A 24,030-nucleotide genomic window follows, 5' to 3' on the forward strand; every position below is an offset into this window, starting at 1 on the left:
ATAGATCTCGCGGCCTGTGGGGTGTATCCCGGCCCGTAAACCTATGTTAACCTCCCATACCCCTTCGACGGAACACCGATGGGCTGTTCTGGGATATACCATGTTGGCTGCGAGCTTTGGCTCGCAGAGACCTTTAACTTTGAGATCCATCTGGGAAAGGAGGAGGGTCCAGCGTGCAATCCGGGCGCTGCTTACAGTCCCATCCTTAATCCTTCCATCCAGTAGCATCTTTGTGGGGGTGTGATGGGTGAGGAGAGTGATGGGAGAGGTTCCTGTGAAGATCACTGATCTGTTCACAGCCCAATGCGTGGCCAGGAGATGCCGTTCGCAATTGGAAAAACTCCTCTCCACATCCGTGAGTACCCTGGAGGAATAGACCACTGGTCTCAGCTTGCCGTGTCGCTCCTGGAGCAGCACGGCGCTCAGGCTGTCCCCACTAGCGGCTACTTCCAGGAAGAACTCCTCTCCCCCATCTATGGCCCCTAAGGCTGGCGCGGTCTGCAGATCCCTTTTCAACTTCTCGAATGCTGCCTGACACCCCTCATCCCAAGACCACTCGACTCCCTTGTGTAAGAGTCGGAGTAGCGGGGCTGCTGTGGCTGCATAGTCCTCGATGAAATCCCTGCAGTACCCGGTCAACCCCAAATAGGACCTTACACCCGTTACTGTGTTAGGGATCGGTAGATCTTGCACCGATTCCCGTCTAGCCTTATCTATGGCCCTTTCTCCAGCGCGGATGGCCAGACCCAGGAATTTCACCTCTTGCTGGCCGATCTGTGCGTTCTTTGGGTTTACTTTGAAACCCTTCCTTTCTAGCAGTTCCAATAATTCGGCTAATAGTGGGCCGTGCTCCTCCCTTGAGTCCGTGAAGAGGAGTAAGTCATCCACATACTGCACTATCTGATTGGGCTGGCTAAATTCTTTTAAACTTCCCGCCATGCATTGATGGAAAATGCTGAGGCTGTTGTGAAAACCCTGTGGCAAGCAGTTCCAAGTGTACTGTTGCCCTTTAAAAGTAAAGGCAAACTTGTACTGATCCTCCCGCCGCAACGGAATGGACCAAAAACCGTTCGAGATATCCAACACTGTGAACGTGGTTGCGGATGCTGGAATACTCCCTATTAGGTTGGCAACTGCTGCTACCATGGGCGCGCAGGCCGGGATGTTACTGTTGAGGACTATAGTCCACCGTGGCCCTCCACGAATTGTCCGGCTTCTTTACCGGCCATAATGGGGAGTTCACGTGAGTGGCTATTTGTCTCAACACGCCCTGCTGCACCAAGGAAGATATTGCTGTCTCCATGTCGGGTTCTGCCTCCTTGGGGAAGTTATACTGCTTTTGGGGCCGGATCATGGGGTCCCCGTCTATGCTGACCTCAAATCCGGTGACCCTCCCACAGTTGTGCTTGTGGGTGGCAAACGCGGTCAGATTGTCCGACACAAACGCTTGCAAGTCTGTTGGGACGTCCGCGACCAGAAGCTCGAGGTCATAACCCCCTGACGGCTTCATGGTGCACAGGGTCCCCTTTTCTCCCTTCCCTGGGATCACAACTACCTTACCTAACCCATTCTCGGCTCCCCAGAGACAGTGATTTCTAAGGTCCACGAGGATTCCGTGTTCCACCAAGAAATCAGCCCCGAGGATGCCTTTCCCACCCCCCTCATTCCACTTCAATAGGATGCACGTCCATGTGGTGTGGATTGCTCCCAAATGAATGGAGAGCGGGATGGAGTACGCGCCAGCCTGTTCTCTGCCTGTGAAACCCGCTACTGAGAATGGAGCCTGGGTAGATAGAGGTGAGGCAAAAGGCTTAGCCGTGTGGATCACGGTGCATGATGCTCCCGTATCCAACAGGTAACTACCCTTTTCCTTCTCCACCTCCATCTCCACAACGGGTCTTCTCCACGCGTCATAACGGAGCGGACACAGGTAGATGGGCTGCGCGGGCTTCAGTCATTGGGGCGCTGCGGTTGGGGCTGGGGGAGCAACAGGGTTGTTGACAACTGCCACCTCCCCCTGCGAGGTCATTAGAGACCGCATTGTCTGTAAAATCGACTCAATCGCAGCGGGATCCACAACTGCACCAGCTCCTGGTGCTGGGGCAGGAGCTACGGTTTGGTTTTGGGCTGGTGCTGGGGCAGGAGCTACGGTTTGGTTTTGGGCTGGTGCTGGGGCAGCGGTCTGGGCTTGGGCTTGGGCTGCGGGAAATTTCCCTCTATTATCCTACCACGGATTTCTACAGTCCCAGCTCCAATGACCCTCCTTTCCACACCCGTAACAACTGCTCTTGGCTTGGGGGGTGCGATTCCCCTCCTGATGCCATTCCTTTTTAGCAGGAGCTGCAGGCCTCACCTCATGCACCTTTCCCTTTGAGGAAGGCACATTCCTACTCTTGTTGTTCCTGTAACCTATCGTGAGCTGATCAAGTACTACTTCCTCCGTGGAGCGGGGGTTAGTGGGGTCAAACCATGCTTTGGCCTGCTCCCTCACCGACGGCAAGCAATTGGCGACCAGACACCGGAGCCAATGAGCCCTTTGGTCATCATTTAGCGCGTTCCGGTCCGGTCCTCCCGGGCAGCTGCGCCGGTACACTGGCCACAACCTTCCGGCGAAAACCCGTGGGGGTTCTCCCTCTAGCTGTACCGTCCTTTCCAATCGGAGGAACGGACTTCCATCACCCTCCCTTATAATCTCCAGGATCTGATTCCGTATCTCCTCGTACGTTTTTCACCCTCTCTTGCTCTCGTCAGGGAGACATTGGAGGAGCGAGCTGTCCAGGGAGAACAGCAGCATTTTGGACATTTCGGCCCCGTCGCAGTCGTTAACTGCTGCGGTTTGCTCCACGTCCCGAAAATGCACTGAGGGATCTCCTGACTCAGAGAGTTTTGGGATGCTACTGATCATTTCCCTTAGCTGTCGTGTGCTATGGGGCATTATGATCTGATTCACAAGGGGTCCATCCGCGCCATCATCTTCGTTTGGACCGAGCCTCTGGTGTCGCGTGGGACACATCGGCGCCAGTCCCGACCCTACTACCTGGTGTTGCTCTACCTCAAGAACCCCTGTGTCTGACCCCTCCGTTTCCTTCCCCGGAGTCCAAGACTCATCATAGGCAGGAGGTGCTGAGGGCTCGGGGGTTGGTACCCTAACTGTCTCTTGTGGAATCGGTCTTTTGGATTCCTTGGCTAACAGTAGCTGGCTCGCTGGCGGGTTTATGAGACACACCAATCCGTTTGCCTTGGCTAGGGCCGTTCTCAGGTCCTCTTGCTCCCGGCGGCAAGCGCTATGGTCGGTGTTCTCAGACCTATCCTGCATGACCATCTTATAGGCTGCCCTGGCCCCCAAGATACTTTCCTCCTGTGTCGCTACCTGCTTGGCTAGGCGGAAACACCTCTCTCTCATTCTACCTTCACTGGCCTTGACCTCAATGACCTGACATTCCAAATACTCTATCCGGGTCTCATGGCGGTGAGTTGCGGAAGGCGTTCCTGATTCAGCGCATTAAGCGATTGAATCAGTTTCTGACCTCCCGCAACCTTTTCCTCTACTTCTGTAAGCAGCCCTTTGATCTGGGCTGTCTGTGCTACAATGACCTGGTCCAAAAGCTGGACTTGCTTCTTGTAACACATCAGCCAGACTGCCTTTTCTACAGATCTTTTGTGCTCTTTGCTTTCTGTCCACTTGATGGCTGCGTCTAGCGGGCGCCTATCTCTTAACAGGTCAGATATCCACTGTTTTGTAAGGTTCACCTTCCCAAAAACATAATCCGCTATCCTCTCATCCATCACATTTCATTTATTTAAACCTTGATCTAACACGCTACATTCCTGCTGCCAAGGTCCTGCCGCGGTCGCCATTTCTGTAGGGGGTTTCTCTTGCTCGTTCTGGTCTCCTACCAGGCTTCGTGCAATAATTACCCTTGAGTGGTTCGACCCACTCTTCCCTACGGTTCTAGACCTTGGACTTAGGTGCAGGGAACTGTAGTGCAGAGAAAGACTCAATAGACCAGGTTAAATAGCACGAAATGGATGCTTTTTATTATTAAACAGCTTGCAGCATTACAAAATACATATCATAAGCACAAATCAAAGCGACTACAAGCATGCACATATCTATAAACTTGATTCCATGGAAATGGGAAACACACGGCACATCGAAAAAGGGGAAACACATTACGATTACCCTTACCCTCTCCCTCCCCTTATACCTAAACTAAGTTTCGACTTGAGGAACTCGGGATCATGCTCACCACTTTCAGATTCGCAAAAGAGGGGGTTCGCAGCCTTTCGGCACAGCTTTCCGTCGTCACGTGGATTTGGAAACTTCTGGCGCAGCTTGTTTTTCTCCTCTCTCTCTCTCCGGCGGTGAGGCAGTGGACACAGCCTTGATGAGTGCTCGTCAAGGATAGATCAGTTAGATCTGTTGTGGATTTGGATTCATGGAACGTTGAGGCACGGGAGTGCTAGGCCCGGAATGTCCTTTTCCTCCGGCCTGGATCGTCGGTTTTCCTGAGGGTGTCTTCTTCTTCGGCCTGGGTCGTCGATGATCTCCCGACAACGGTACCCGGGCCACCCTCGTCGTCTTCCCATCGTGGCCGAGCGTTGTCTGGCTTTTTCCAAACTGTCCGTCCGAAGCATCTTTAAAAGAAGAAACGTCCTGACCGAATTCCGAAGCTACCGAGGTAAAAGAGGCGCTGATGGACTTTTCAAAATCCATCGTTATACCCTTTTGGGCCAGCCTTATCTCCCGCCAGATCATAGTCCAGTCTTTGTAATATTTTTGGCGGGCAGAAATCTCTGCAGGGGCGCTTTGTCTTGTAACGGGAGCCGGTGATAGCTTAACTGGCCTTCCTGGCCGATAATGTCTTTTACTTTGTCACCGTAACTCGGTTCGCATATTGATCGGTCTGGAGATTTCCCTTGATGACTGTTAAACGGTTTCTCCTTTGTACATTAAATGGGTTTAAATGTTCATTCATTGTCCGCCCACATCTTGATGGGCCCCATCCTGTTGCCTGAAACTGTCTTGTACTTATAATCCAATTGAATATGTATGCCCATTTCCCTGAGTTTCGGTTTCCCAATACTGGCTTTCGCGGGCTTACTGCTCTCAATCCACAAGCCTGTCTGGCTTGCAGTAACAGAAATCAAATGGTTCACGAAACTGATCACAAGGTCCGGCGGCCATTTTGTATGCCCTTTATCAAAGGTTTTATCTGTACAAGCTTCTTTTGGTCAATAAAGCTGTATTATTAATCCTGTTGTCTTGTGTGATTATATAATGAAAATTATCGAATCTTACACAGGTGAGGGGGTTTGATGCTTATGGTGAGGGGTTTTAGTGCTTCAGGTGAGGAGGTTTTCGTGCTTCAGGTGATGGGGTTTGCTGCTTCAGGTGAAAGTGTTTGGTGCTTCAGGTGAGGATGGTTTAGTGCTTCAGGTGAGGAGGTTTTGGTGCTTCAGTTGAGGAGGTTTTGGTGATACAGGTGAGGGTGGCTATTGCTTCAGGTGAGGGGGGTTTGGTGCTTCAGGTGATTAGGGTTTGGTGCTCCTGGTGACACGGATTTGGTGCTTCAGCTGAGTAGGTTTTGTTGCTTCAGGTGATGAGGTTTTGATGCTTTAGGTGAGGAAGTTTTGGTGCTTCAGGTGATGAGGTTTTGGTGCGTCAGGTGAGGAGGGTGTGATGCTTCAGGTGAGGAGGTTTTGGTGCTACAGGTGAGGAGGTTTTGGTGCTTCAGGTGAGGAGGTTTTGGTGCTTCAGGTGAGGAGGGTTTTTTGCTTCAGGTGAGGAGTGTTTTGTGCTTCAGGTGAGGAGGTTTATTTCTTCAGGTGAGCATGTTTATTGCTTCAGGTGAGGAGAGTTTGTTGCTTTAGGTGAGGAGTGTTTGGTGCTTCAGGTGAGGTGGTTGATTGCTTCAGGTAAGGGGGTTAATTGCTTCAGGTGAGGAGGGTTTGTTGCTTCAGGTGAGGAGGGTTTGTTGCTTCAGGTGCGGAGTTTTAGTGCTTAAGGTGAGGAGGATTTGGTGCTTCAGGTGAGAGGGTTTAGTGCTTCAGGTGAGATGGTTTGTTGCTTCAGATGAGGGGTTTGGTGCTTCAGGTGAGGGGGCTTGGTGCTTCAGCTGAGGGGTTTTGGTGCTTCACATGAGGGGTTAGGTGCTTCAGGTGAGAGGGTTTGGTGCTTCATGTGAGGAGGGTTTGGTGCTTCAGGTGAGAGGGTTTGGTGCTTCTGGTGATGAGGTTTTGATGCTTCAGGTGAGGAGGTTTTGGTGCTTCAGGTGAGGAGGTTTTGGTGCTACAGGTGAGGGTTTGGTGCTTCTGGTGATGAGGTTTTGATGCTTCAGGTGAGGAGGTTTTGGTGCTTCAGGTGAGGAGGTTTTGGTGCTACAGGTGAGAGGGTTTGGTGCTTCAGGTGAGAGGGTTTAGTGCTTCAGGTGAGGGGATTTTAGTGCTTCAGGTGAGGAGTGTTTAGTGCTTCAGCTGAAGGGGTTTGCTGCTTCAGGTGAGGGTGTTTGGTACTTCAGATGAGGAGGTTTGGTGCTTCAGGTGAGGAGGATTGGTCCTCCAGGTGAGGGGGTTTAGTGCTTCAGGTGAGGGGTTTGATGCTTATGGTGAGGGGTTTTAGTGCTTCAGGTGAGGAGGGTTTAGTGCTTCAGGTGAAGGGATTTGCTGCTTCAGGTGAAGGAGTTTGGTGCTTCAGATGAGGAGGTTTGGTGCTTCAGGTGAGGAGGGTTTAGTTCTTCAGGTGAGGGGTCTGGTGCTTCAGCTGAGGAGGTTTATTGGTTCAGATGAGGGACTTTAGTGCTTCAGGTGAGGGGGTTTAGTGCTTCATGTGAGGAAGGTTTAGTGGTTCAGGTGAGGAGGATTTGTTGCTTCAGGTGAGGAGGGTTTAGTGCTTCAGGTGAGGGGTCTGGTGCTTCAGCTGAGGAGGTTTATTGGTTCAGATGAGGGACTTTAGTGCTTCAGGTGAGGGGGTTTGGTGCTTCATGTGAGGAAGGTTTAGTGGTTCAGGTGAGGAGGATTTGTTGCTTCAGGTGAGGAGGGTTTAGTGATTCAGGTGAGAGCATGTGGAGCTTCAGGTGAGGGCGATTGGTGCTTCAGGTTAGGAGGATTTGGTGCTTCAGGTGAATGGGTTTAGGGGTTCAGTTGAGGTGGGTTTAGTGCGTCAGGTGAGGGGGTTTGATTCTTCAGGTGAGGGTGTTTGGTGCTTCAGATGATAAGGTTTGGTGCTTCAGGTGAGGAGGTTTGATGCTTCAGGTGAGGGGGTTCGGTGCTTCAGGTAAGCAGAGTTTTGTGCTTCAGTTGAGGGGGTTTATTGCTTCAGGTGAGGAGGATTTGTTGCTTCAGGTGAGGAGTGTTTGGTGCTTCAGGTGAGGTGGTTTAGTGCATCAGGTGAGGAGGGTTTAGTGCTTCAGGTGAGGAGGTTTTGGTGGTTCAGGTGAGAGGGTTTAGTGCTTCAGGTAAGAAGGGTTTAGTGCTTCATGTGATGAGGGTTTGGTGCTTCAGGTGAGGGGTTTTACTGCTTCAGGTGAGGAGGGCTAAGTGGTTCATGTGAAGAGGGATTAGTGCTTCAAGTGATGTGGTTAATGCTTCAGGTGAGGGGGTTTGATGCTTCAGGTGAGAGTGTTTGTTGCGTCAGGTGATGGTGTTTATTGCTTCGGGTGAGTGTGTTTGGTGCTTCAGGTGAGGGTGTTTATTGCTTCAGGTGAGAGTGTTTGTTGCTTCAGGTGAGGGGTTTAGTGCTTCAGGTGAGGAGGGTATAATTCTTCAGTTGAGGGGGCTGGTGCTTCAGTTGAGGAGGTTTGTTGCTTCAGATGAGGGGGATTAGTGCTTCAGGTGTGGTGGTTTGGTGCTTCAGGTGAGGGGGCTTGGTGATTCAGGTGAGGGGGTTTGATGCTTCAGGTGAGGGGTTTTGGTGCTTCAAGTGAGGGGCTTTGTTGCTTCAGGTGAGGGGGTTTGGTGCTTCAGGTGAGGAGGTTTGGTGCTCCAGGTGATGAGGTTTAGTGCTTCAGGTGAGTGGGTTTGATGCTTCAGGTGAGGGTTTATTGCTTCAGGTGAGGGTGTATATTGCTTCAGGTGAGTGGGGTTTGTGCTTCAGGTGAGGATGTTTATTGCTTCAGGTGAGGGGGTTTGTTGCTTCAGGTGAGGAGGTTTTAGTGTTTCAGGTGAGGAGGTATTGGTGCTTCAGGTGTTGAGGTTTTGGTTCTTCAGGTGAGGAGGTTTTGGTGCTTCATGTGAGAGGTTTGGGTGCTTCAGGTGAGGAGGTTTTGGTGCTTCAGGTGAGGGGATTTAGTGCTTCAGGCGAGTAGGATTTAGTGCTTTAGGTGAAGGGGTTTGTTGCTTCAGGTAAGTGTTTCTGATGCTTCAGATGAGGAGGTTTGGTGCTTCAGGTGTGGAGGATTTAGTGCTTCAGGTGAGGAGGGTTTGGTGCTTCAGGTGAGGTGGTTTATTGCTTCAGGTGAGGGGGTTTGTTGCTTCAGGTGAGGGGTTTGGTGCTTCAGATGAGGAGGTTTGGAGCTTTAGGTGAGGGGGGATTGGTGCTTCAGGTGAGGTGGTTTATTGCTTCTGGTGAGTGTGTTTGGTGCTTCAGGTAAGGAGGTTCAATGCTTCAGATGAGGGGGTTTATTGCTTCAGGTGAGGGGGTTTGTTGCTTCAGGTGAGGAGGGTTTGCTGCTTCAGGTGAGGTTTAATGCTTCAGATGTGGGAGTTTATTGCTTCAGATGAGGAGGTTTGGTGCTTCAGGTGTGGAGGATTTAGTGCTTCAGGTGAGGAGGGTTTGGTGCTTCAGGTGAGGCGGTTTATTGCTTCAGGTGAGGGGGTTTGTTGCTTCAGGTGAGGGGTTTGGTGCTTCAGATGAGGAGGTTTGGAGCTTTAGGTGAGGGGGGATTGGTGCTTCAGGTGAGGTGGTTTATTGCTTCTGGTGAGTGTGTTTGGTGCTTCAGGTAAGGAGGTTCAATGCTTCAGATGAGGGGGTTTATTGCTTCAGGTGAGGGGGTTTGTTGCTTCAGGTGAGGAGGGTTTGCTGCTTCAGGTGAGGTTTAATGCTTCAGATGTGGGAGTTTATTGCTTCAGGTGAGGAGATTTAGTGTTTCAGGTGAGGGGCTTTGGTGCTTCAGTTGAGTGTGTTTGGTGCTTCAGGTGAAGAGGGTTTAGTACTTCAGGTGAGGTGGTTTAGTGCATCAGGTGAGGAGGGTTTAGTGCTTCAGGTGAGGAGGTTTTGGTGGTTCAGGTGAGGAGGTTTAGGTGCTTCAGGTGAGGAGAGATTTTCGTGGTTCAGGTGAGGAGGTATTGGTGCTTCAGGTGAGGAGGTTTTGGTGGTTCAGGTGAGGAGGTATTGGTGCTTCATCTGAGAGGGTTTGGTTCTTCAGGTGAGCAGGCTTTGGTGGTTCAGGTGAGGAGGTATTGGTGCTTCATGTGAGAGTGTTTGGTGCTTCAGGTGAGGAGGGTTTAGTGCTTCGGTTGAGGAGGTTCTGATGCTTAAGGTGAGGAGTGGTTAGTGCTACCAGTGAGGATGGTTTGGTGCTTCAGGTGAGGAGGGTTTGTTGCTTCAGTTGAGGAGGGTTTGGTGCTTCAGGTGAGGAGGGTTGAGTGCTTCAGGTGAAGGGGTTTGCTGCTTCAAGTGAGGGTTTTTGATGCTTCAGATAAGGGAGGTTTGTTGCTTCAGGTGAGGGGCTTTAGTGCTTCAGGTGAGGAGTGTTTAGTGCTTCAGGTGAAGGGGTTTGCTGCTTCAGGTGAGTGTTTTTGGTGCTTCAGATGAGAAGGTTTAGTGCTTCAAGTGAGGAGGATTTAGTGCTTCAGGTGAGGAGATTTGTTGCTTCAAGTGAGGGGCTTTAGTGCTTCAGCTGAGGAGAGTTTAGGGCTTCAGGTGAGGGGGTTTGATGCTTCAGGTGAGGGGCTTTAGTGCATCAAGTGAGGAGGGTTTAGTGCTTCAGGTGAGGAGGTTTTGGTGCTTCAGGTGAGGGGGTTTCTGGCTTCAGGTGAGGGGCTTTAGTTTTTCAGGTGAGGAGTGTTTAGTGCTTCAGGTGAGGGGGTTTGATGCTTCAGGTGAGGGGCTTTAGTGCTTCAGGTGAGGAGGGTTTAGTGCTTCAGGTGAGGGGGTTTAGTGCTTCTGGTGAGGGTGTTTATTACTTCCGGTGAGGGGGGTTTGCGCTTCAGTGGAGGATATTTATTGCTTCAGGTGAGGGTGTTTATTGCTTCAGGTGAGGAGGGTTTGGTGCTTCAGGTGAGGATGGTTTGGTGCTTCAGGTGAGGAGGGTTTGTTGCTTCAGTTGAGGAGGGTTTGGTGCTTCAGGTGAGGAGGGTTTAGTGCTTCAGGTGAAGGGGTTTGCTGCTTCAGGTGAGGGTTTTTGATGCTTCAGATGTGGGGGTTTGGTGCTTCAGGTGAGGAGGATCTAGTGCTTCAGGTGAGGAGGTTTGTTGCTTCAGGTGAGGGGCTTTAGTGCTTCAGGTGAGGAGTGTTTAGTGCTTCAGGTGAGGAGTATTTAGTGCTTCAGGTGAGGGGGTTTGCTGCTTCAGGTGAGGGGCTTTAGTGCTTCAGGTGAGGAGGGTTTATTGCTTCAGGTGAGGAGGTTTTGGTGCTTCTGTTGAGGGGGTTTATTGCTTCAGGTGAGGGGCTTCAGTTCTTCAGGTGAGAAATGTTTAGTGCTGCAGGTGAGGGTGTTTAGTGCTTCAGGGGAGGATGTTTATTGCTTCAGGTGAGGGTGTTAATTGCTTCAGGTGAGGAAGGTTTGGTGCTTCAGGTGAGGAGGGTTTGTTGCTTCAGGTGAGGAGGGTTTGTTGCTTCAGGTGAGGAGGTTTGGTGCTTCAGGTGAGGAGGGTTTTGTGCTTCAGGTGTGGAGGATTTTGTGCGTCAGGTGAGGAGGGTTTGGTGCTTCAGGTGAGGAGGGTTTAGTGCTTCAGGTGAGAGGGTTTAGTGGTTCAGGCGAGGGGGTTTATTGATTCAGGTGAGGGGGTTTGGTGCTTCAGGTGAGGATTTAGTGCTTCAGGTGAGATGGGGTTATTGCTTAAGATGTGGGGGTTTGTTGCTTCAGGTCAGGAGTGTTTGGTGCTCCATGTGAGGTGGTTTAGTGTTTCAGGTGAGGAGGGTTTAGTTCTTCAGGTGAGTGGGCTGGTGCTTCAGGTGAGGAGGTTTATTGGTTCAGGTGAGGGGCTTTCGTGCTTCAGGTGAGGTGGTTTGGTGCTTCAGGTGAGGAAGGTTTAGTGCTTCAGGTGAGGAGGATTTGTTGCTTCAGGTGAGGAGGGTATAGTGCTTCAGTGAGAGCATGTGGAGCTTCAGGTGAGGGCGATTGGTGCTTCAGGTGAGGAGGATTTGGTGCTTCAGGTGAACGGGTTTAGTGGTTCTGTTGAGGCGGGTTTAGTGCTTCAGCTGAGGGGGTTTGATGCTTCAGGTGAGGGGCTTGAGTGCTTCAGGTGAGGAATATTTGGTGCTTCAGGTGAGTGCGTTTTATGCTTCAGGTGAGGGTGTTTATTGCTTCAGGTGAGGGGGTTTGGTGCTTCAGGTGATTAGGGTATGGTGCTTCAGGTGACGAGGATTTGGTGCTTCAGGTGAGGAGGCATTTGTGCTTCAGGTGATGCGGTTTTGGTGCTTTAGGTGAGGAGGTTTTGGAGCTTCATGTGAGAGTGTTTGGTGCTTCAGGTGAGGAGGTTTTGGTGCTACAGGTGAGGAGGTTTTGGTGCGTCAGGTGAGAGGGTTTGGTGCTTCAGGTGAGAGGGTTTAGTGCCTCAGGTGAAGGGGTTTGCTGCTTTTGTTGAGGGTATTTGGTGCTTCAGATGATAAGGTTTGGTTCTTCAGGTGAGAGGGTTTGGTGCTTCAGGTAAGTAGGGATTTGTGCTTCAAGTGAGAGGGTTTATTGCTTCAGGTGAGTAGGATTTGTTGAATCAGGTGAGGAATGTTTGGTGCTTCAGGTGTGCAGGTTGAGTGCTTAAGGTGAGGAGGTTTTGATGCTTCAGGTGAGAGTGTTTAGTGCTTCAGGTAAGAAGGGGTTAGTGCTTCATGTGTGGAGGGTTTGGTGCTTCAGGTGAGGGGGTTTATTGCTTCAGGTGAGGGGGTTTGGTGCTTCAGGTGAGAGTGTTTGTTGCTTCAGGTGAGGGGGTTTATTGCTTCAGGTGAGTGTGTTTGGTGCTTCAGGTGAGGTTGTTTATTGCTTCAGGTGAGAGTGTTTTTTGCTTCAGGTGAGGGGTTTAGTGCTTCAGGTGAGGACGGTTTAATTCTTCAGTGAGGGGGCTGGTGCTTCAGTTGAGGAGGTTTGTTGCTTCAGATGAGGGGGATTAGTGCTTCAGGTAAGGGGGTTTGGTGCTTCAGGTGAGGGTCTTGCTGATTCAGGTGAGTGGGTTTTGTGCTTCAGGTGAGGTGTTTTGGTGCTTCAGGTGAGTGGCTTTGGTGCTTCAGGTGAGGAGGTTTTGGTGCTTCAGGTGCGAGGGTTTGGTGCTTCAGGTGAGGATGATTTGGTGATTCAGGTGAGGGGATTAGTGCTTCAGGTGAGGTGGGTTTGCTTCTTCAGATGAGGAGGTTTTGGTGCTTCAGGTGAGCAGGGTTTGGTGCTTCAGGTGAGGGGGCTTATTGCTTCAGGTGAGATGTTTTATTGCTTCAGGTGAGGAGGGTTTGTTGCTTCAGGTGAGGAGGGTTTGGTGCTTCAGGTGAGGAGGGTTTGGTGCTTCAGTTGAGTGGGTTTATTGTTTCTGGTGAGGAGGGTTTAGTGCTTCAGCTGAGGAGGTTCTGGTGTTCAGGTGAGGAGGTTTTGGTGCTTCATGTGAGTGGGTTTGCTGCTTCAGGTGAGGTGGTTTTGTGCTTCAGGTGAGGAGGTTTTTGTGCTTTAGGTGAATGTGTTTGCTGCTTCCGGTGAGGATGTTTGGTGCTTCATATGAGCAGGAATTTGTGCTTCAGGTGAGGAGGGTTTGGTGCTTCAGGTGAGGAATGTTTGATGCTTCAGGTGAAGGGTTTATTGCTTCAGGTGAGGAGGGTTTGTTGCTTCAGGTGAGGAGGTTGATTGCTTAAGGTCAGGAGGTTTTGGTGCTTCAGGTGAGAGGGTTTAGTGCTTCAGGTAAGAAGGGTTTAGTGCTTCATGCGTGGGTGGTTTGGTGCTTCAGGTTAGGGGGTTTATTGCTTCAGGTGAGGGGGTTTGATGCTTCAGGTGAGAGTGTTTGTTTCTTCAGGTGAGGGGGTTTATTGCTTCAGGTGAGTGTGTTTGTTGCTTCAGGTGAGGTTGTTTACTGCTTCAGGTGAGAGTGTTTGTTGCTTCAGGTGAGGGGTTTAGTGCTTCAGGTGAGGAGGGTTTAATTCTTCAGTGAGGTGCTGTTGCTTCAGTTGAGGACGTTTGTTGCTTCAGATGAGGGGGATTGGTGCTTCAGTTGTGGGGGTTTGGTGCTTCAGGTGAGGGGCTTGTTGATTCGGGTGAGGGGGTTTGGTGCTTCAGGTGAGGTGTTTTGGTGCTTCAGGTGAGTGGCTTTGCTGCTTCAGGTGAGGAGGTTTTGGTGCTTCAGGTGTGAGGGTTTGGTGCTTCAGGTGAGGATGATTTGGTGCTTCAGGTGAGGGGATTTAGGGCTTCAGGTGAGGTGGGTTTGGTTCTTCAGATGAGGAGGTTTTGGTGCTTCAGGTGAGGAGGGTTTGGTGCTTCAGGTGAGGGGGTTTATTGCTTCAGGTGAGGTGTTTTATTGCTTCAGGTGAGGGGGTTTAGTGCTTCAGGTGAGGAATATTTTGTGCTTCAGGTGAGTGTGTTTTATGCTTCAGGTGAGGGTGTTTATTTCTTCAGGTGAGGGGGTTTGGTGCTTCAGGTGATTAGGGTTTGTTGCTTCAGGTGACGAGGATTTGGTGCTTCAGGTGAGGAGGCTTTGGCGCTTCAGGTGAGGAGGTTTTGGTGCTTTAGGTGAGGAGGTTTTGGTGCTTCATGTGAGAGTGTTTGGTGCTTCAGGTGAGGAGGTTTTGGTGCTACTGGTGAGAGGGTTCGTTGCTTCAGGTGAGAGGATTTAGTGCTTCAGGTGAAGGGGTTTGCTGCTTTAGTTGAGGGTGTTTGGTGCTTCAGATGATAAGGTTTGGTGCTTCAGGTGAGTAGGATTTGTTGCATCATGTGCGGAATGTTTGGTGCTTCAGGTGAGGGGGTTTATTGCTTCAGGTGAGGAGGGTTTGTTGCTTCAGGTGAGGAGGTTGAGTGCTTAAGGTGAGGAGGTTTTGATGCTTCAGGTGAGAGGGTTTAGTGCTTCAGGTAAGAAGGGTTTAGTGCTTCATGTGTGGAGGGTTTGGTGCTTCAGGTGAGGGGGTTTACTGCTTCAGGTGAGGAGGGCTAAGTGGTTCAGGTGAAGAGGGTTTAGTGCTTCAGGTGATGTGGTTAAAGCATCAGGTGAGGGGGTTTATTGCTTCAGGTGAGTGTGTTTGGTGCTTCAGGTGAGGGTGTTTATTGCTTCAAGTTAGAGTGTTTGTGGCTTCAGGTGAGGGGTTTAGTGCTTCAGGTGAGGAGGGTTTAATTCTTCATTGAGGGGGCTGGTGCTTCAGTTGAGGAGGTTTGTTGCTTCAGATGAGGGGGATTGGTGCTTCAGTTGTGGGGGTTTGGTGCTTCAGGTGAGGGGCTTGTTGATTCGGGTGAGGGGGTTTGGTGCTTCAGGTGAGGTGTTTTGGTGCTTCAGGTGAGTGGCTTTGCTGCTTCAGGCGAGGAGGTTTTGGTGCTTCAGGTGTGAGGGTTTGGTGCTTCAGGTGAGGATGATTTGGTGCTTCAGGTGAGGGGATTTAGGGCTTCAGGTGAGGTGGGTTTGGTTCTTCAGAGGAGGAGGTTTTGGTGCTTCAGGTGAGGAGGGTTTGGTGCTTCAGGTGAGGGGGTTTATTGCTTCAGGTGAGGTGTTTTATTGCTTCAGGTGAGGGGGTTTAGTGCTTCAGGTGAGGAATATTTTGTGCTTCAGGTGAGTGTGTTTTATGCTTCAGGTGAGGGTGTTTATTTCTTCAGGTGAGGGGGTTTGGTGCTTCAGGTGATTAGGGTTTGTTGCTTCAGGTGACGAGGATTTGGTGCTTCAGGTGAGGAGGCTTTGGCGCTTCAGGTGACGAGGTTTTGGTGCTTTAGGTGAGGAGGTTTTGGTGCTTCATGTGAGAGTGTTTGGTGCTTCAGGTGAGGAGGTTTTGGTGCTACAGGTGAGAGGGTTCGTTGCTTCAGGTGAGAGGGTTTAGTGCTTCAGGTGAAGGGGTTTGCTGCTTTAGTTGAGGGTGTTTGGTGCTTCAGATGATAAGGTTTGGTGCTTCAGGTGAGTAGGATTTGTTGCATCATGTGCGGAATGTTTGGTGCTTCAGGTGAGGGGGTTTATTGCTTCAGGTGAGGAGGGTTTGTTGCTTCAGGTGAGGAGGTTGAGTGCTTAAGGTGAGGAGGTTTTGATGCTTCAGGTGAGAGGGTTTAGTGCTTCAGGTAAGAAGGGTTTAGTGCTTCATGTGTGGATGGTTTGGTGCTTCAGGTGAGGGGGTTTACTGCTTCAGGTGAGGAGGGCTAAGTGGTTCAGGTGAAGAGGGTTTAGTGCTTCAGGTGAGTGTGTTTGTTGCTTCAGGTGAGGTTGTTTATTGCTTCAGGTGAGAGTGTTTGTTGCTTCAGGTGAGGGGTTTAGTGCTTCAGGTGAGGAGGGTTTAATTCTTCAGTGAGGGGCTGTTGCTTCAGTTGAGGAGGTTTGTTGCTTCAGATGAGGGGGATTGGTGCTTCAGTTGTGGGGGTTTGGTGCTTCAGGTGAGGGGCTTGTTGATTCGGGTGAGGGGGTTTGGTGCTTCAGGTGAGGTGTTTTGGTGCTTCAGGTGAGTGGCTTTGCTGCTTCAGGTGAGGAGGTTTTGGTGCTTCAGGTGTGAGGGTTTGGTGCTTCAGGTGAGGATGATTTGGTGCTTCAGGTGAGGGGATTTAGGGCTTCAGGTGAGGTGGGTTTGGTTCTTCAGATGAGGAGGTTTTGGTGCTTCAGGTGAGGAGGGTTTGGTGCTTCAGGTGAGGGGGTTTATTGCTTCAGGTGAGGTGTTTTATTGCTTCAGGTGAGGGGGTTTAGTGCTTCAGGTGAGGAATATTTTGTGCTTCAGGTGAGTGTGTTTTATGCTTCAGGTGAGGGTGTTTATTTCTTCAGGTGAAGGGGTTTGGTGCTTCAGGTGATTAGGGTTTGTTGCTTCAGGTGACGAGGATTTGGTGCTTCAGGTGAGGAGGCTTTGGCGCTTCAGGTGACGAGGTTTTGGTGCTTTAGGTGAGGAGGTTTTGGTGCTTCATGTGAGAGTGTTTGGTGCTTCAGGTGAGGAGGTTTTGGTGCTTCATGTGAGAGTGTTTGGTGCTTCAGGTGAGGAGGTTTAGGTGCTACAGGTGAGAGGGTTCGTTGCTTCAGGTGAGAGGGTTTAGTGCTTCAGGTGAAGGGGTTTGCTGCTTTAGTTGAGGGTGTTTGGTGCTTCAGATGATAAGGTTTGGTGCTTCAGGTGAGTAGGATTTGTTGCATCAGGTGCGGAATGTTTGGTGCTTCAGGTGAGGGAGTTTATTGCTTCAGGTGAGGAGGGTTTGTTGCTTCAGGTGAGGAGGTTGAGTGCTTAAGGTGAGGAGGTTTTGATGCTTCAGGTGAGAGGGTTTAGTGCTTCAGGTAAGAAGGGTTTAGTGCTTCATGTGTGGAGGGTTTGGTGCTTCAGTTAAGGGGGTTTACTGCTTCAGGTGAGGAGGGCTAAGTGGTTCAGGTGAAGAGGGTTTAGTGCTTCAGGTGATGTGGTTAATGCTTCAGGTGAGGGGGTTTATTGCTTCAGGTGAGTGTGTTTGTTGCTTCAGGTGAGGGGTTTAGTGCTTCAGGTGAGGAGGGTTTAATTCTTCAGTGAGGGGCTGTTGCTTCAGGTGAGGAGGTTGAGTGCTTAAGGTGAGGAGGTTTTGATGCTTCAGGTGAGAGGGTTTAGTGCTTCAGGTAAGAAGGGTTTAGTGCTTCATGTGTGGAGGGTTTGGTGCTTCAGTTAAGGGGGTTTACTGCTTCAGGTGAGGAGGGCTAAGTGGTTCAGGTGAAGAGGGTTTAGTGCTTCAGGTGATGTGGTTAATGCTTCAGGTGAGGGTGTTTATTGCTTCAGGTGAGTGTGTTTGGTGCTTCAGGTGAGGGTGTTTATTGCTTCAAGTTAGAGTGTTTGTGGCTTCAGGTGAGGGGTTTAGTGCTTCAGGTGAGGAGGGTTTAATTCTTCATTGAGGGGGCTGGTGCTTCAGTTGAGGAGGTTTGTTGCTTCAGATGAGGGGGATTGGTGCTTCAGTTGTGGGGGTTTGGTGCTTCAGGTGAGGGGCTTGTTGATTCGGGTGAGGGGGTTTGGTGCTTCAGGTGAGGTGTTTTGGTGCTTCAGGTGAGTGGCTTTGCTGCTTCAGGCGAGGAGGTTTTGGTGCTTCAGGTATGAGGGTTTGGTGCTTCAGGTGAGGATGATTTGGTGCTTCAGGTGAGGGGATTTAGGGCTTCAGGTGAGGTGGGTTTGGTTCTTCAGAGGAGGAGGTTTTGGTGCTTCAGGTGAGGAGGGTTTGGTGCTTCAGGTGAGGGGGTTTATTGCTTCAGGTGAGGTGTTTTATTGCTTCAGGTGAGGGGGTTTAGTGCTTCAGGTGAGGAATATTTTGTGCTTCAGGTGAGTGTGTTTTATGCTTCAGGTGAGGGTGTTTATTTCTTCAGGTGAGGGGGTTTGGTGCTTCAGGTGATTAGGGTTTGTTGCTTCAGGTGACGAGGATTTGGTGCTTCAGGTGAGGAGGCTTTGGCGCTTCAGGTGACGAGGTTTTGGTGCTTTAGGTGAGGAGGTTTTGGTGCTTCATGTGAGAGTGTTTGGTGCTTCAGGTGAGGAGGTTTTGGTGCTACAGGTGAGAGGGTTCGTTGTTTCAGGTGAGAGGGTTTAGTGCTTCAGGTGAAGGGGTTTGCTGCTTTAGTTGAGGGTGTTTGGTGCTTCAGATGATAAGGTTTGGTGCTTCAGGTGAGTAGGATTTGTTGCATCAGGTGCGGAATGTTTGGTGCTTCAGGTGAGGGGGTTTATTGCTTCAGGTGAGGAGGGTTTGTTGCTTCAGGTGAGGAGGTTGAATGCTTAAGGTGAGGAGGTTTTGATGCTTCAGGTGAGAGGGTTTAGTGCTTCAGGTAAGAAGGGTTTAGTGCTTCATGTGTGGAGGGTTTGGTGCTTCAGGTGAGGGGGTTTACTGCTTCAGGTGAGGAGGGCTAAGTGGTTCAGGTGAAGAGGGTTTAGTGCTTCAGGTGAGTGTGTTTGTTGCTTCAGGTGAGGTTGTTTATTGCTTCAGGTGAGAGTGTTTGTTGCTTCAGGTGAGGGGTTTAGTGCTTCAGGTGAGGAGGGTTTAACTCTTCAGTGAGGGGCTGTTGCTTCAGTTGAGGAGGTTTGTTGCTTCAGATGAGGGGGATTGGTGCTTCAGTTGTGGGGGTTTGGTGCTTCAGGTGAGGGGCTTGTTGATTCGGGTGAGGGGGTTTGGTGCTTCAGGTGAGGTGTTTTGGTGCTTCAGGTGAGTGGCTTTGCTGCTTCAGGTGAGGAGGTTTTGGTGCTTCAGGTGTGAGGGTTTGGTGCTTCAGGTGAGGATGATTTGGTGCTTCAGGTGAGGGGATTTAGGGCTTCAGGTGAGGTGGGTTTGGTTCTTCAGATGAGGAGGTTTTGGTGCTTCAGGTGAGGAGGGTTTGGTGCTTCAGGTGAGGGGGTTTATTGCTTCAGGTGAGGTGTTTTATTGCTTCAGGTGAGGGGGTTTAGTGCTTCAGGTGAGGAATATTTTGTGCTTCAGGTGAGTGTGTTTTATGCTTCAGGTGAGGGTGTTTATTTCTTCAGGTGAGGGGGTTTGGTGCTTCAGGTGATTAGGGTTTGTTGCTTCAGGTGACGAGGATTTGGTGCTCCAGGTGAGGAGGCTTTGGCGCTTCAGGTGACGAGGTTTTGGTGCTTTAGGTGAGGAGGTTTTGGTGCTTCATGTGAGAGTGTTTGGTGCTTCAGGTGAGGAGGTTTAGGTGCTACAGGTGAGAGGGTTCGTTGCTTCAGGTGAGAGGGTTTAGTGCTTCAGGTGAAGGGGTTTGCTGCTTTAGTTGAGGGTGTTTGGTGCTTCAGATGATAAGGTTTGGTGCTTCAGGTGAGTAGGATTTGTTGCATCAGGTGCGGAATGTTTGGTGCTTCAGGTGAGGGAGTTTATTGCTTCAGGTGAGGAGGGTTTGTTGCTTCAGGTGAGGAGGTTGAGTGCTTAAGGTGAGGAGGTTTTGATGCTTCAGGTGAGAGGGTTTAGTGCTTCAGGTAAGAAGGGTTTAGTGCTTCATGTGTGGAGGGTTTGGTGCTTCAGGTGAGGGGGTTTACTGCTTCAGGTGAGGAGGGCTAAGTGGTTCAGGTGAAGAGGGTTTAGTGCTTCAGGTGAGTGTGTTTGTTGCTTCAGGTGAGGTTGTTTATTGCTTCAGGTGAGAGTGTTTGTTGCTTCAGGTGAGGGGTTTAGTGCTTCAGGTGAGGAGGGTTTAATTCTTCAGTGAGGGGCTGTTGCTTCAGTTGAGGAGGTTTGTTGCTTCAGATGAGGGGGATTGGTGCTTCAGTTGTGGGGGTTTGGTGCTTCAGGTGAGGGGCTTGTTGATTCGGGTGAGGGGGTTTGGTGCTTCAGGTGAGGTGTTTTGGTGCTTCAGGTGAGTGGCTTTGCTGCTTCAGGTGAGGAGGTTTGGTGCTTCAGGTGTGAGGGTTTGGTGCTTCAGGTGAGGATAATTTGGTGCTTCAGGTGAGGGGATTTAGGGCTTCAGGTGAGGTGGGTTTGATTCTTCAGATGAGGAGGTTTTGGTGCTTCAGGTGAGGAGGGTTTGGTGCTTCAGGTGAGGGGGTTTATTGCTTCAGGTGAGGTGTTTTATTGCTTCAGGTGAGGGGTTTTATTACTTCAGGTGAGGAATATTTTGTGCTTCAGGTGAGTGAGTTTTATGCTTCAGGTGAGGGTGTTTATTTCTTCAGGTGAGGGGGTTTGGTGCTTCAGGTGATTAGGGTTTGTTGCTTCAGGTGACGAGGATTTGGTGCTTCAGGTGAGGAGGCTTTGGCGCTTCAGGTGACGAGGTTTTGGTGCTTTAGGTGAGGAGGTTTTGGTGCTTCATGTGAGAGTGTTTGGTGCTTCAGGTGAGGAGGTTTAGGTGCTAAAGGTGAGAGGGTTCGTTGCTTCAGGTGAGAGGGTTTAGTGCTTCAGGTGAAGGGGTTTGCTGCTTTAGTTGAGGGTGTTTGGTGCTTCAGATGATAAGGTTTGGTGCTTCAGGTGAGTAGGATTTGTTGCATCAGGTGCGGAATGTTTGGTGCTTCAGGTGAGGGGGTTTATTGCTTCAGGTGAGGAGGGTTTGTTGCTTCAGGTGAGGAGGTTGAGTGCTTAAGGTGAGGAGGTTTTGATGCTTCAGGTGAGAGGGTTTAGTGCTTCAGGTAAGAAGGGTTTAGTGCTTCATGTGTGGAGGGTTTGGTGCTTCAGGTGAGGGGGTTTACTGCTTCAGGTGAGGAGGGCTACGTGGTTCAGGTGAAGAGGGTTTAGTGCTTCAGGTGATGTGGTTAATGCTTCAGGTGAGGGGGTTTATTGCTTCAGGTGAGTGTGTTTGGTGCTTCAGGTGAGGGTGTTTATTGCTTCAAGTTAGAGTGTTTGTGGCTTCAGGTGAGGGGTTTAGTGCTTCAGGTGAGGAGGGTTTAATTCTTCATTGAGTGGGCTGGTGCTTCAGTTGAGGAGGTTTGTTGCTTCAGATGAGGGGATTAGTGCTTCAGGTGTGGGGGTTTGGTGCTTCAGGTGAGGGTGCTTGGTAATTCGGGTGAGGGGGTTTGGTGCTTCAAGTGAGAGGTTTTGGTGCTTCAGGTGAGGGGCTTTGGTGCTTCAGGTGAGGAGGTTTTGGTGCTTCAGGTGAGAGGGTTTGCTGCTTCAGGTGAGGATGATTTGGTGCTTCAGATGAGGGGAGTTAGTGCTTCAGGTGAGGAGGGTTTGGTTCTTCAGGTGAGGAGGTTTTGTTGCTTCAGTTGAGGAGGTTTTGGTGCTTCAGTTGAGGGGGTTTATTGCTTCAGGTGAGGGGTTTTATTGCTTCAGGTGAGGAGGGTTTGTTGCTTCAGGTGAGGAGGGTTTGGTGCTTCAGGTGAGGAGGGTTTGGTGCTTCAGGTGAGTGGGTTTATTGTTTCAGGTGAGGAGGGTTTAGTGCTTCAGCTGAGGAGGGTTTAGTGCTTCAGGTGAGGGTGTTTATTGCTTCAGGTGAGGATGTTTATTGCTTCAGATGAGGGTGTTTATTGCTTCAGCTGAGGAGTGTTTGGTGCTTCAGGTGAGGAGGGTTTGGTGCTTCAGGTGAGGAGGGTTTGGTGCTTCAGGTGAGGAGGGTTTTATGCTTCAGGTGAGGAAGGTTTGGTGCTTCAGGTCGAGGGTTTAGTGGTTCAGGTGAGGAGGGTTTACTGCTTCAGGTGAGGAGGGTTTGGTGCTTCAGGTGAGGGGGTTTGGTGCTTCAGGTGAGGAAGGTTTAGTGGTTCAGCTGAGGAGGAATTAGTGCTTCAGGTGAGGGGTTTTGATGCTTCAGGTGAGGTGCATTAGTGCTTCAGGTGTGGAGTGTTTAGTGCTTCAGGTGAGTGAGTTTAGTGCTTCAGGTGAGGAGGGTTTGTTGCTTCAGGTGAGGAGGGTTTGGTGCTTCAAGTGAGGGAATTTATTGCTTCAGGTGAGGAAGCTTTGTTGCTTCAGATGAGGAGGTTTAATGCTTAAGGTGAGGAGGTTTTGTTGCTTCAGGTGAGAGGGTTTAGTGCTTCAGGAAAGAAGGGTTTCATGCTTCAAGTGAGGAGGTTTTGAAGCTTCAAGTGAGAGGGTTTACTGCTTCAGGTAAGAAGGGTTTGGTGCTTCAGGTGAGGGGGTTTAGTGCTTCTGGTGAGGAGGATTTAGTGGTTCAGGTGAAGAGGGTTTAGTGCTTCAGGTGAGGTGGTTTTCTGCTTCAGGTGAGAGGGTTTAGTGGTTCAGGTGAGGATGTTTTGTGATTCAGGTGGGGGTGTTTGGTGCTTCAGGTGTGGCGGTTTAGTGCTTCAGGTGAGGCGTTTGGTGCTTCAGGTGAGGTGGAATTGGTGCTTCAGGTGAGGTGGTTAATGCTTCAGGTGAGGGGGTTTGGTGCTTCAGGTGAAAGTGTTTGTTGCTTCAGGTGAGGGTGTTTAGTGCTTCAGGTGAGTGGTTTTGGTGCTTCAGGTGAGGGTGTTTATTGCTTCAGATGAGGGGGTTTTTTGCTTCAGGTGAGGGGGTTTTGTGCTTCAGTTGAGGAGGGTTTAGATCTTCAGGTGAGGGTGCTGGTGCTTCAGGTGAGGCGTTTTTGTGGTTCAGGTGAGGGGCTTTAGTGCTTCAGGTGAGGGGGTTTTGTGTTTCAGGTGAGGAAGGTTTAGTGGTTCAGGTGAGGAGGATTTGTTGCTTCAGATGAGGGGTTTTGGTGCTTCAGGTGAGGGGGTATGTTGCTTCAGGTGAGGGGGCTTGGTGCTTCAGGTGAGGGAGTTTCTGTGCTTCAGGTGAGGGGCTTAGCTGCTTCAGGTGAGGAGGATCTGGTGCTTCAGGCGAGGGGGTTTGGTGCTTCAGGTGAGGAGGCTTTGGTGCTTCAGGTGAGGGAGTTTGGTGCTTCAGGTGAGGGGGTTTGGTGCTTCCGGTGAGGTGGTTTGGTGCTTCAGGTGAGTAGATTTGGTGCTTCAGGTGAGGGGGGTTTGGTGCTTCAGGTTAGGGGGTTAATGCTTCAGCTGAGGAGGGTTTTGCGCTTCAGGTGAGGAGGGTTTGGTGCTCCATGTGAGGGGTTTAATGCTTTATGTGAGGGGATTACTGCTTCAGGTGAGGAAGGTTCAATGGTTCAGGTGAGGAGGATTTGTTGATTCAGATGAGGGGTTTTAGTGCTTCAGCTGAAGGGGTTTATTGCTTCAGGTGAGGAGGGTTTGTTGCTTCAGGTGAGGAGGGTTTGGTGCTTCAGGTTAGGGGGTTTATTGATTCAGGTGAGAGTGTTTGGTGCTTCAGGTGAGGAGGGTTTGGTACTTCAGGTAAGCAGGGTTTTGTGCTTCAGGTGAGAGGGTTTATTGCTTCAGGTGAGGAGGAATTGTTGCTTCAGCTGAGGAATGTTTGGTGCTTCAGGTGAAGGGGTTTATTGCTTCAGGTGAGGAGTGTTTGTTGCTTCAGGTGAGGAGGTTGATTGCTTAAGGTGAGGAGGTTTTGGTGCTTCAGGTGAGAGTGTTTAGTGCTTCAGGTAAGAAGGGTTTAGTGCTTCATGTTTGGAGGGTTTGGTGCTTCAGGTGAGGGGGTATATTGCTTCAGGTAAGGGGGTTTGGTGCTTCAGGTGAGAGTGTTTGTTGCTTCAGGTGAGGGGGTTTATTGCTTCAGGTGGGTGTGTTTGGTGCTTCAGGTGAGGTTGTTTATTGCTTCAGGTGAGAGTGTTTGTTGCTTCAGGTGAGTGGTTTAGTGCTTCAGGTGAGGAGGGTTTAATTCTTCAGTGAGTGGGCTGGTGCTTCAGTTGAGGAGGTTTGTTGCTTCAGATGAGGGGGATTAGTGCTTCAGGTGTGGGGGTTTGGTGCTTCAGGTGAGGGGCTTGTTGATTCGGGTGAGGGGGTTTGGTGCTTCAGGTGAGGTGTTTTGTTGCTTCAGGTGATTGGCTTTGGTGCTTCAGGTGAGGAGGTTTTGGTGCTTCAGGTGTGAGGGTTTGGTGCTTCAGGTGAGGATGATTTGGTGCTTCAGGTGAGGGGATTTAGTGCTTCAGGTGAGATGTATTATTGCTTCAGGTGAGGAGGGTTTGTTGCTTCAGGTGAGGAGGGTTTGGTGCTTCAGGTGAGGAGGGTTTGGTGCTTCAGTTGAGTGGGTTTATTGTTTCAGGTGAGGGGGGTTTAGTGCTTCAGCTGAGGAGGTTTTGGTGTTCAGGTGAGGAGGATTTGGTGCTTCATGTGAGTGGGTTTGCTGCTTCAGGTGAGGAGGTTTTGTGCTTCTGGTGAGGAGGTCTTGGTGCTTTAGGTGAATGTGTTTGCTGCTTCCGGTGAGGGTGTTTGGTGCTTCAGATGAGCAGGAATTTGTGCTTCAGGTGAGGAGGGTTTGGTGCTTCAGGTGAGGAATGTTTGGTGCTTCAGGTGAAGGGGTTTATTGCTTCAGGTGAGGAGGGTTTGTTGCTGCA

This window comes from Somniosus microcephalus, chromosome 1 (genome assembly GCF_052327205.1).
Source record: "Somniosus microcephalus isolate GS21.2 chromosome 1, FLI_Smic_1.0, whole genome shotgun sequence".
Lineage (NCBI taxonomy): Eukaryota > Metazoa > Chordata > Chondrichthyes > Squaliformes > Somniosidae > Somniosus > Somniosus microcephalus.